Source organism: Ailuropoda melanoleuca, chromosome 4, assembly GCF_002007445.2.
Source record: "Ailuropoda melanoleuca isolate Jingjing chromosome 4, ASM200744v2, whole genome shotgun sequence".
NCBI lineage: Eukaryota > Metazoa > Chordata > Mammalia > Carnivora > Ursidae > Ailuropoda > Ailuropoda melanoleuca.
Genome location: NC_048221.1, coordinates 91,161,336 through 91,172,379, shown reverse-complemented (window position 1 = coordinate 91,172,379; position 11,044 = coordinate 91,161,336). Strand labels below are relative to the sequence as shown.

Below are 11,044 nucleotides of genomic sequence, written 5' to 3'. Positions count from 1 at the left end.
AATGTTCATTAGATGTTCTTTCAAACTTAGACATATGTTTTTCCTTGTGCATCCTTAAAAAGGAAAACATATATAAAATAAATTTGGTATGGTATGCCTCAGATTTCTCCTGATTCAGAGTCTGATCCTTCTAAATCAACTTTCCTTGTTTTCCTTACAGTATTGTCCTTTCTACCATAAAACATGTTGATGATAACAGCCTTTCTTTGAAACATGCTACTCTACTGTCTTCAGTTAATTGACACTCTGCAAGTTTTGGTATACACGTGTCGGTGGTGACAACTGTCATGATTGCTGCCTGGCTTACCAAAGGACTGTTTCAGTTGTCTGTTGCTATGTCACAAATCATCGCAAAACTTCCTCTCTGTGCTCCGTGCAGCATCAGTCAGGCATGGAGGGTTGGACTTAGGGCTGGAGGATCTGTCTCCAAGGGGGCATTCATTTGGCCTACAAGTTGTCAGCTGGGACCTCAGCCAGGCCAGAGAACCAGGGGCCTCTCTACATGGCATGTGCTTCCTCAGAGCAGTGGTAGCTGGGTTCCAAGGATGAGCATCCCAAAAGAGAAGGCCAAGTAGAAGCAACATCATTTTTTAATGGCCTAGCTTCATCATTCACTTACCATCACTTTTGCCACACTGTGTTAGTTGAGGCAGTCACAAAGTCCCCCTCCCTCCCCAGTTCAAGGGGAGGGGACATAAATTCCACTTCTTGATGGAGGCTTGGCTAGGTTCTGGAAGAGCATGTGAGACTTTAAATATTGTGTCTGTTTTTGGAAGATACAATCTGGCTTGGTGAGATTACAGGATGAATCTCAATTTCAAAGATGTAAAAATGGGGGAGGAGGGTGATGGGCTGGTTAGAATTGATGAAATTTGTTACTTGGAATGCAGCTCTCCTATCCCACTCATCTGCTTACACCCCTCTCTGCCCCTAATTTATTGCAGCCATTACTAATCACTCATGGTACTAATTTTCTCTGAGTCTCGCAAGCTTTATCATACAACTAGGAGCTACTACCAACTGTTGGAGATACCTTAATGGAGTTCAGCTAGTGTCCTGGACCAGGCATTACTTCAGTGTAGACTCCTGAATCCTTGGTGCTGTTTTTCAGTATCCTAAGCAATGATGAGAATGTCCTGCACTAGACCACATAAACCAAACATGCAAAAACAAAATGGCACTTATTTGTATACCATGAGAAGTGAGTCACTTAGCTACCATAATGCTTAGGTTTGCCAGCTGGCGTACCCTCTGTATCAACTTATTCAATGTGCTATATTGTTCTGAAGGCTTCCTGTGAGGGTCAAATTAGAAGCAGACATGGGCAGCATTTAGAAATAATTAATCTGGGCCTTGGCGAAGCCTAAAAACCCAACTCTGGGCAGTGAAGCTATTGGGTATTGTGTCCATTTTTGTGTACTTGTTTCCATCCTGTAGCATCAACATGTAGCACTTAGCTAGGGATGGTGGTAAATTATCGAATATTTTGGTAAGAGTTCCCCGGAATAATTCTCATCATGGGGTCTCGGCCCTTCCAGGCAAGTGCTACTTTGTAAAGACATGTTTTTTCTTTGGTCACTAGAGTGTCCCCTAAAGCAGGTGAAGCAGCAAATAGGCTTTAGATAGAAGGCTGGTTTGTGCAACCTGAGCATAATATCCCAATCCGCGTTCAGTTGCTCTGGCTAGTTTGGAAAATAAGCAGGCAGTTGGCTTTTAGCTATATTACTTCAAAAGGACTGGTTGATTATTTTTGCCCAGGAAGACCTCAGCCCCAAATGTCCACCCGTGTATTGTGCGGACCCACCTCATTAGTCTGGGTGGGATTAGGCTGCCAGGTTCCTCTTTTGCACAGAGCTCTCCCTTAGAGTTGGGCCATACCCAGCAGTCCCTATAAGCCAGGGGGCACTGAGTCCATGCTGTTCTCAGACCTAATGGAAGTCTTGTCCCTCATCCAGACAGCAGAGGACACTGCCCCCTACCTCACTCCACCCACACCCCCCGAATGCTGCCTGGAGTGGTGAGAAGTTCTTTGGCCCCTACAGGGCCAGGGTGGACAAGTCCTTGCACGAAAACTGTTTTATCCAGATCCTGTGAATCTGTATCATTGTATCAGGATCTAGAGGGAAACAGACCTGCCTGTGCTCAACCGTTCTTAATTAGAATGACACAGAGAGAGCAGATGCAAATTGGCCTCACAATGTCATGACCCATTAATGTCCACAGGTTTTGCATATTTTGCATCAAACATCAAGTTTGAATGCAGAAACAGATTCTGGCTGTGCTTAAGTCATAAGGGAGGTTCAGGATAAACACAACCTCTGCTGCCAGGGAAAACACAGATGTCAGAAACAGCTATGGCTGTGACCAAATACAGCTGCCTTTATTTATATAGTAGCACTGAAGCAATTTTCAGGAAGGACTTTTTAACAACTGAACTTTGTTTATGGTGGTCCTAATCCAATTCTGTCCTTAACCAACTTAAAACCAGATCATCCAGCAGTGCCCTTCACACAAGTTCAATATATGTTGATTGATGATAAAAATTATGAAATCATGGCAAAACAAATAATTAGAAAAAAAAGGAAAAAACCCATCTTCTGACCTGTTTTCTCAAGGTATCTCTGTTGATTAGGACTAGGTTCTACTGCAGAAAATCCCAAAATATTTTTATCCCTCCCAAAAATCTAGGTAGGCAGTCTAGGCTGCTATGGTGGCTTCGTAACAAGAGACCTGATTCTATCTTGTTTTTCTATCATCTTCATTATGTATCATTTACCTCATCATCATTGAGGCTGCTCCAGCTCCAACCATCACATCCACATTGCAGCCATCAAGAAATAAAAGTATGAAAAGTAAGAGAAAGGATACCTGCCATTTTAAAAAACACCACTTCTCGGGGTGCCTGGGTGGCACAGCGGTTAAGCGTCTGCCTTTGGCTCAGGGCGTGATCCCGGCGTTATGGGATCAAGCCCCACGTCAGGCTCCTCTGCTATGAGCCTGCTTCTTCCTCTCCCACTCCCCCTGCTTGTGTTCCCTCTCTCGCTGGCTGTCTCTCTCTCTCTCTCAAATAAATAAATAAAATCTTTAAAAAACAAAACAAAACAAAACAAAAAAACACCACTTCTGCTTTTATTTCATTGACCGTGGTTTGGTCACATGGCCACACCTACAATAGTAAGGGCTGAAAAACAGACTTACTCCGTGCAATGATGTACTCAACTCACATCCAGAAGTTCTGAGGAAGACAGGGAAATGAGTATTAGGAGACATAATGGATTCAACCACAGTGTCACAGAATAGTCAAGCATAAAGTCTCCCTGGCTAAGGTTTCCCATGAGGTGAAAACCACGGTGTGATCAATTCATATTTCCTCAGGCTGCATCAGGATCTTGGCAACCAAAATACACTTTTGGCAACTGCATCTTCCCCATCAGCTAGTATAGACATGACATAGCGAAATCACTTGTTTTCCTGACCTGTTAAATTTCTTTTACTGTTCTTTACGTACATTTAGTGCAAGCCTAGCCCTGTATAAAAATATGAAAGGGAAGCTCCCCCTAAAGCTCAAACTGATCTTCTGTCCTAAATTTCTTTCCCTGAAAATTTGTGTTTACTTAATAATAAATTGTTTCAAATCCTAAGCACTGCTTCTAACTGCTGGGCAGTGCAAACACATGAGTAGTGGATCATGAATGCAACACTTGCCCTCATGCATTTCCATAAACTCACAAAAGAAACTTGAAGGGAAACAATGTATTTATGATTCAGTGTATATTAGTCCTTGCCTAAGATTACTTTTTTTGGTGATATAGGTGGATAAACTTTGTATTGATATAGAAAAAATAATTTCTGTTAATATCAAAGGAATGTCCATCACAAAATGATTTCATCCTTTTTCTGTATGACAACAGCCAAAAAGTTTCTGGCACATACTTAGGGCTTTCAATTATGCCAAGACACTATCAGATCTGTCTCTTAACAGCTTTTAGTGAATTGTCTTCCCCCTGGGAACGAGCCACTCTCTCCTAAGGCTGGCTGTGCTTTCTGAATCCCAAGTTGATGTTGTACCTATAGGCCCTGTGGTGTGCTGCCCCCTTGTGGTAAAGTGTGGGCATTGCAGATCATTTATTGCCGAAGAAAATGGATTTTGCCTTTCAGATACAACTGGAAAAATCTTCATTGTTCACAGTAGGCACACAAGTCAAACTGGACCGCAAAGAAGACATTACCTTTAGCAATTTCTTCCAAAAATGGGAGTGTATTTATGAAAAGAATATGATAACACCGCATAGCATGGCTATGCTTGTTGTACACAATGGGTTTATTTGCCAAAAGGTGTATAATTAGCTTTATTATAGATTCAACCATATTTTTAGTGCACCATGAGAGTCGACTTCCAAAAGGAAATGTTTGGCTTTTTATAAAGTGGTGCATTATCTTGTAAAGTAAATAATCTATGCCCCTACCTCCCACAACCCATTCATTCTGTAAGTTCTGATTCCAATATGAAGTATTTCTCAAAGTAAGGACCTCTTTATACCGACGGTTATCTTCCAGCAAAGATTCTAGAATTTCCCCCCATTTCTCCCTTGTTCCACATTTACATGGGATATAGTCACTGTTTTTACAAGCTATTTCTGCACGAACAAGTCAATGAGCAGGAACCCTCCTTCTCACTTTTGGCGCTGTGACCACACAGCTAAAACAAGAAACACAAAATAATGTGGTCAAAAGAGACTCACAGTTTTCCCTCACACAGGAGGCTGAAGACACACTTCCTGCTCCTCATTTTAAGTCTTCGACTTTTCTTCTTTACCCCTAAGAATGTTCGCTCACGCTGGGCTTTTCATAGCAAAACAGAATGTCAGCTCTGGAAGAGGGCTTCAAGTCTGCTGAGCCCAATCCTTCCATCTGGAGACAGACTCAGGGGCTATGTCTCTTGACCCCCTAGTCCAATGCTCTTTGCCCTGCACCACCTGGAAGCTGCTCCACGTTCTATACCTCGAGAAGCAGGGTACCTTTCAGTGTATCCAAGCCAGAAACTGAGATCAGGTGCGCAAACACCACCACGGTCAGAGGCGACAAGTGTAAGCAAATAAATACCAGGGAGGAACAGAAGCAGGGGTTTGGCTCTCAGCACTCTGAAGATAAACAAGCGTTTGATCTGGGCTGAACACATTCCTTATCTGGTGAGAAACAACATTCACACTCAGAGGGAGTCTGTGCTTGCAGCAAGCACGTTTGGGAACCCCATGAGTGCTGGCCTAGTCCTCATACCAGCTGATCAATGGATTAGGGGAAACTGTTACCACCTACTGAGGGGTCCCTGAACTCCTGGGAGATCAAAGGCTAAAGATTCCAAAGAAGACAGAGCCAAAAGTCTCGGCAGGGGAGTCCTGGTGGCCCCAATCTCTATTCATCCACAAAGGGCCACTGGGGCATGCCATGGATTTTTCCAAATCTGTCCAGTAAACTTCTCAGACAGGAGAAATGTCAGAAGCCTCATTCTTTTTCTTTTTTTTTTTTTTTACTGTTCACGTTACTGAAGCAGAAGAAATCAGTGAAGAATAAACTCAGAGAGAAAACCATTAGTGTGTCTCTAGAGAGACTTGACTAAGACAATGTATATAAAGATAATCATAATGTCAATAATAACAGTTAACATTTACTGAGCACTTACTATGTCCCTGGCACTATACTAAGTGTTTCTCCTGCACTATATTATTCAATCCTCACCACAAAACTTGGAGGTCAGCACTATTGTTGAAATTTGCAATTAAAAAATAGACTTCAGGGGCGCCTGGGTGGCTCAGTTGGTTAAATGTTTGACTCTTGATTTCAGTTCAGGTCTTGACCTCGGAGTCGTGAGAAAGAGCTCGACCTCGGGCTCCGCACTGGGCGTAGAGCCTGCACAAGATTCTCTCTTGCCCTCTGACCCTCCCCCTCTAAAAAAAGAAAGACTTTAGGAGATTAAAGAGACTTGCTCAGAATTCCACAGCCAAGAAGCAGGAGATTCAGCAGTAGAAACATAGTTTATCTATCTCTAGAACCCAGACTCTTAACCTCTTCTTTTTCGTATATTGGCATAAGCTATTTGATGCATTTTTTCCCATCTGTTTACTTTTAAGGATACAAGTCCTGTCACAAAGTGTTATCATAGTGAATGGAGCCTATATCATGTATTCTCATGACAGCAGGAGGCACTGAGGAAGCACTGATAGGGTTGGTGGTGGGGGGGGAACGGAGTGGGGGATGGAAAATGGACCCTCGCTGGGTTCTGCCATGGATGGGTTCTGGCTTCCTTCCCACCCTGTTGTCTCCCACTGCCCAGCAGCAGGGCCTCCCCTGCCTACTCTTTCCTCCTTTCTCAATGACAGGAACCTGTTTTTATTGCCGCACATAATAAAGACTACATTTGCCAGCCTCCCTTTTAGCTAGGTGTGGCCACCACTGACCCTGAGCGTGGGCTTGCTCTCCAGGCACAGCAGAACAACCCCAGGGTGTGAGGAGCCTGGGGGCTTGATGATGGAGAGCCCGGGCCTGTTTACCTCCACTGCTTCCGCATGACAGACTAATGCCCTTGTGTCGTGTTTAAGTTCATAACTTGGAATTTTCTCTTTGTATGCATGGATACCTCGTCCTAACTACTAACATTGTTTTTTCTTCTTTTTACTAAGAGGGGAACAGAGTCAGAAAGAGTAAAGACTAAATAACTCTATCCAAAGTCATACAAGTACTACCCGGCAGAATTCAGATTTAAATCTGTCTGACCCCAGAGTTTGCCTTTCCAGTACAGTCTTTACTAGTAAAAGTAGGATGGGCATGCACGTATTTAATGCTTTGTAATTTGAAAACGTTTTCTTATGCATTATGCAATGCAATTGGGATTTGGAGGCTGAGGCAACAGCGCTAGTCCCTAGATAACTTACACTAAAGTGGACTCTATTAGGAGGATTTGGGAGGTGTATCAGTCAGCGTTCACTCAGAGAAGTAGAACCACTTGAGAACCAAAATTGCTAGGGATTTTTTTTTTACAGAGATTTGACCTCATACAGTTGTGGGGACTGGTTAAACTGTAAGGTCACTCTCCTCAGGTCTGAAGCTGGGGCTCGTGGTCCAGAGGGCAGACAGCTGGAAGGGCATGCTGGATGTAAAGCAGGGGAAAGCAAAAACAGCTGGAACCCACACACATTGGCTGGGGACCACAAGGATGGATTGCAACCCATGCCTCTGACCTTGGGGGATGGATATCCTGCAGAGATCGGGACCCTTTACGACAGGTCTTGAAACACACACACACCTGGTCCAGAAGTTGGAAAAGCTGAAGGAGGATCACGGGAAAGGCCACTGCCTCTTGCTAACAAGGTGAGCCAGCAGATGAATGACAACAATGTGGGCTACAGAAATGGATGCTTTTCTTCCACCTTCCAAATCTCACCCCAGAATCTCACTCCTGGCCCACCTGACATGAAAACTTATAGGAAAGGGAGTTCTGGGAAGTATAGTTCAGCTTAGCCAGGTTGGCATATTATAAAGCCACCTCAGGCAGCGTAGGGAATTGAAGGGAAAGCTGCAGGATCAGACTCTGGATAGGAAAGAAAGCAAGGCAGCTCCGGGGAACTGGCAGATGACATTCAGATTTTCTGCAAATCTCAGAGTCACCTCCAGCTGCACACCCTTCCTTGTACTCAAATTCCCAGGACACAGTCTGGTCGGCTGCTGGGGTTCTGTGCTCATGCCTTGGTCAGGTCAACTGTCCAAATAACAGTGCATGAAATGGGGGAGGGGTGGTCCCCCAAAGGGAAATCAAAGTGCTGTTACAGGAAATAAGGGTGTGCAAGCTGGAAAGGCAGATGCAGTGGACGCCCCTTGCACCTGATGAACGCTGCACAGTAGGAGGCAGGAGGCGCTGAAAACCAACTTCTCTCCTGTCTGGTCAGCCTCGTACTTATGCTTTGGCTGAGATTTTGGACAGCAGAGACATCTTCCTCTTTCTCTGTGGTGTCCCTTGCAAATACCCAGCCACTGAAGGATAGAGTGAATGTCAAAATGACCCCAGAATCAGGGCTCAGAGTGGCAATCCTTCTTTTTCTCAGGTGTGGTGTATCTGTGTGTGTGTGTGTGTGTGTGTGTGTGTGTGTGTGTGTGTGTGTGTGATGTGCGTATTTTCTAGAAGGGTACAAAACTTTCAGATTATCAAAGGAGTACATGACTCCCAAAAAGGTAACAACTACCGCTTTACGTTTGGTAAATTCTACAATTCCCTCCCTGTGTTGCAGTAGTTGATACTTATCACAAAGTGGCAGAAAGTGTTTCACAAAGTGGCGTGTAATGTAGTGATCAAACCGGTGGGCCCTGGAGCCCAGAATGCCTTGGAGAGAATCCTAATCCTACCACTTCTAGCCAGCTGATCCTTTACAAGTTCCTTAACCTTTCTGTGCCTTGTTTTCCTCCTCTATAGAATAGGGACAATAATAATAGTTATAGGTTTGTTGTGAGGGTTTAATGAGTTTGTACATGTAAAGGGCTTAGACTTATGTCTGACACACAGCATGTGCTCACACAAATTTAGTCATTATTTTTTCCTAACATTGATTCAGTATTTGTGGAAGTGGGAGGCATAATCTCTGAACTTGAGGAACTTAAAATTGAAGAGATAAGGTCATCCTATGGAAACAAGAGCCAATGACCTGGGCATTGTTAAATTGTGTGGTGCTCCCTTGGGTAGGAATTGAGAAGAAGGACAGAGTGTGAAGGAAGCTGAAGTTCAGAAGGGCTTGGCAGAAGAGATGGACGTCTTGACCTGGGCTTGATGGCCGGTGGCATAGGCCAGGGAAGGTGGTCTGGAGTGGTGATGCTGATGATGGCACATGTGTGGCACACCGGGGAGAAAGACATGGCATGGCAGAACAGAAAGAACACTGATCATGGAATCGGAAAGCTGCAGCGTTAGTCAGGCCTTTTTGGGTTCAAGACACAGGACATTGGGTCATACTGTGTTAATAAAAATGGGGAGGTGTGAAACTGTGAAGTCCAGGGATAAATTACCTTTGGCATGGCTAAACCAAGATGCAAAGCTCATGCAATTCTGCCAGGGCAGAGTCTTGGAGTCATGGCCCTCTTTCCTCTGGGTTGACTGCATTCTCAGGCAGGCTTTCCCCACATGGTGGCCGAAGAGACCAAGTATATGTCAGCTCAGCTGAGCAGCCCCTGTGGGCAGAGGGCATCTTCCCCCACCAGATCCAGTGGGGTCTTGGGATCAAGGCTTATTGGCTGGGCTGGTCCCAGGCCCTTCCTGAGCTAACTTGTGTTGGTCAGGCAGAATGAGGGCTCTCATTATTCAGGCCCAATCCTATGCCCACAAAAGTCCAGACAATGTGGAAAAGATCTGATGGTTTCCTCCAGCAACGTGAGGCCACCATCACTCCAAGATACAGAGGAATGGCAGCTGCGCAGGCTAAAACAGCATGCTTTGGGGAGGCACGGCCCCAGTCCTGCTCTTCACGTGCTCCAGGTCTAGCTAGAGGCTGGCACCTGCAAAACCAGCAAATGGGATAAGGTATGCACAAGCCCTCCGGAAACTAAGACAACCTCCCACAGATCTAAAAGTTAAGGGGAGACCAGTATGATCAGATAAGAGAGAAGACATCCAGAGCACAAATAAGGGAAACAGAGTCAACAGGATGGATGTGGGCAGAAGCCCAAGGAGGGTATAGAAACAAAGACCATAAAGTCCCTGAGGCAGGAGAACAAGCAAGGGTGCTGAGTAATTGTTTGATGTTTGATACAAAAGCATACATCACTAAAAGATAAATAACTTGCAAACTAGTTAACACAGTGCTAGCTGCAGGCCTCAGCCCACAGGCATTCTCATTAGTAACCAGTGGGGAAGACCTGGCTACGGTTCTGGGCCCCCAGGGCCTCCTACCCTCACAACTCTATTGAGAGCAGCCTGGAAAAGCAAGGAGAAACATGGGATCTGTTAATTAGCGTAGCTCTTGTGCGCCTGCCTCCCATGGGAAAAGGACACCCAAGAGGGCCTGGTCCCTCGGGCTGGGCTGTTTACCTGGCCCAGGGAGGCCTGAAGCAGAAGCAACACTCTGGTGACCTGGTGCTTGTCCCCAAGGAGGAGCAATGTCTGAAGCAAGATACAAGGCAGTGCAAACCCAGCGAGTCAAGCACCCAGAAGTGGCCATGAGGCCTGCCAGGCATATAACAGGCGAAGGCCTCTAAGAGAAGCTTTTCCAATCCACATGCCAAGGCTGTTCCCCTCTGAGGGTGACCACCTGTGCTGGGATGCTGCTGGGGTTTTAGTGCAAAAACCAGGAAAGTCCCAGATAGACCAGGACGAGTTGGTCATCCTACCCACCTTCAAGGACTGAATTGTCCTCTGTCTTCTGAGGAGCTGACCAGGAGAAGCATGAACATTATGTGAGGCGAGGAAGTGCCAAGAGGGTTAATTTGGACTTTGCTTGCCCATGCTTTGGGGGTGTCAAATCAAGGACAGAAGGAAGATTATCTGCCTGGCTTGCCATTCACTTCAAGGCAGGTGACACCATCTTTACCATCAAATATGGAATACTTGCAAGCCAAGAGAGGTTCCTACAGCAAATTCAGAGGGGAAGCAACAAATACTGCTCACAGATCATTCATGGGCCAAAAAGCATGTACTCCCAGTCAGATAAAGAGGAAAAGCAATAATAAAATGTTGTCATGGAAGGAAAAGTGGAAGCTCCTGCCCCTTCCTTGAGGCACAGGGCCTGTCATGTCAGTAAACTGAACAGGTTCAGAGTCATTCAGCCTTTTTTGAGTATCTGCTATGTGCCAGAGTAATTACACTCTTTTATTTTGTAATTATTCCCACTCTAGAAAGCAGAGATTATTATCCCCATTCTACCATGAGGAAGCCAAGGCTCAGAGCAGTTGAGCGAATTGCTTAAGGTGACACTGTTAGACTATAGTAGAGCCAGGATTTCCCACTGTTCTGCTCTGTATCTGGTGTCCCTTCTCCGACAGCAGGCTAAATAACTCAGGCATTAATCAT

General features: G+C 45.2%; 1 long non-coding RNA gene across 3 annotated transcripts in view; it reads right to left on the bottom strand.

Moving 5' to 3' along the window:
- LOC105240221 overlaps window positions 1-11,044 on the bottom strand; it is a 57,910-nt gene that overhangs the window by 18,431 nt on the left and 28,435 nt on the right. The gene's annotated exons all lie outside the window — the stretch shown is intronic.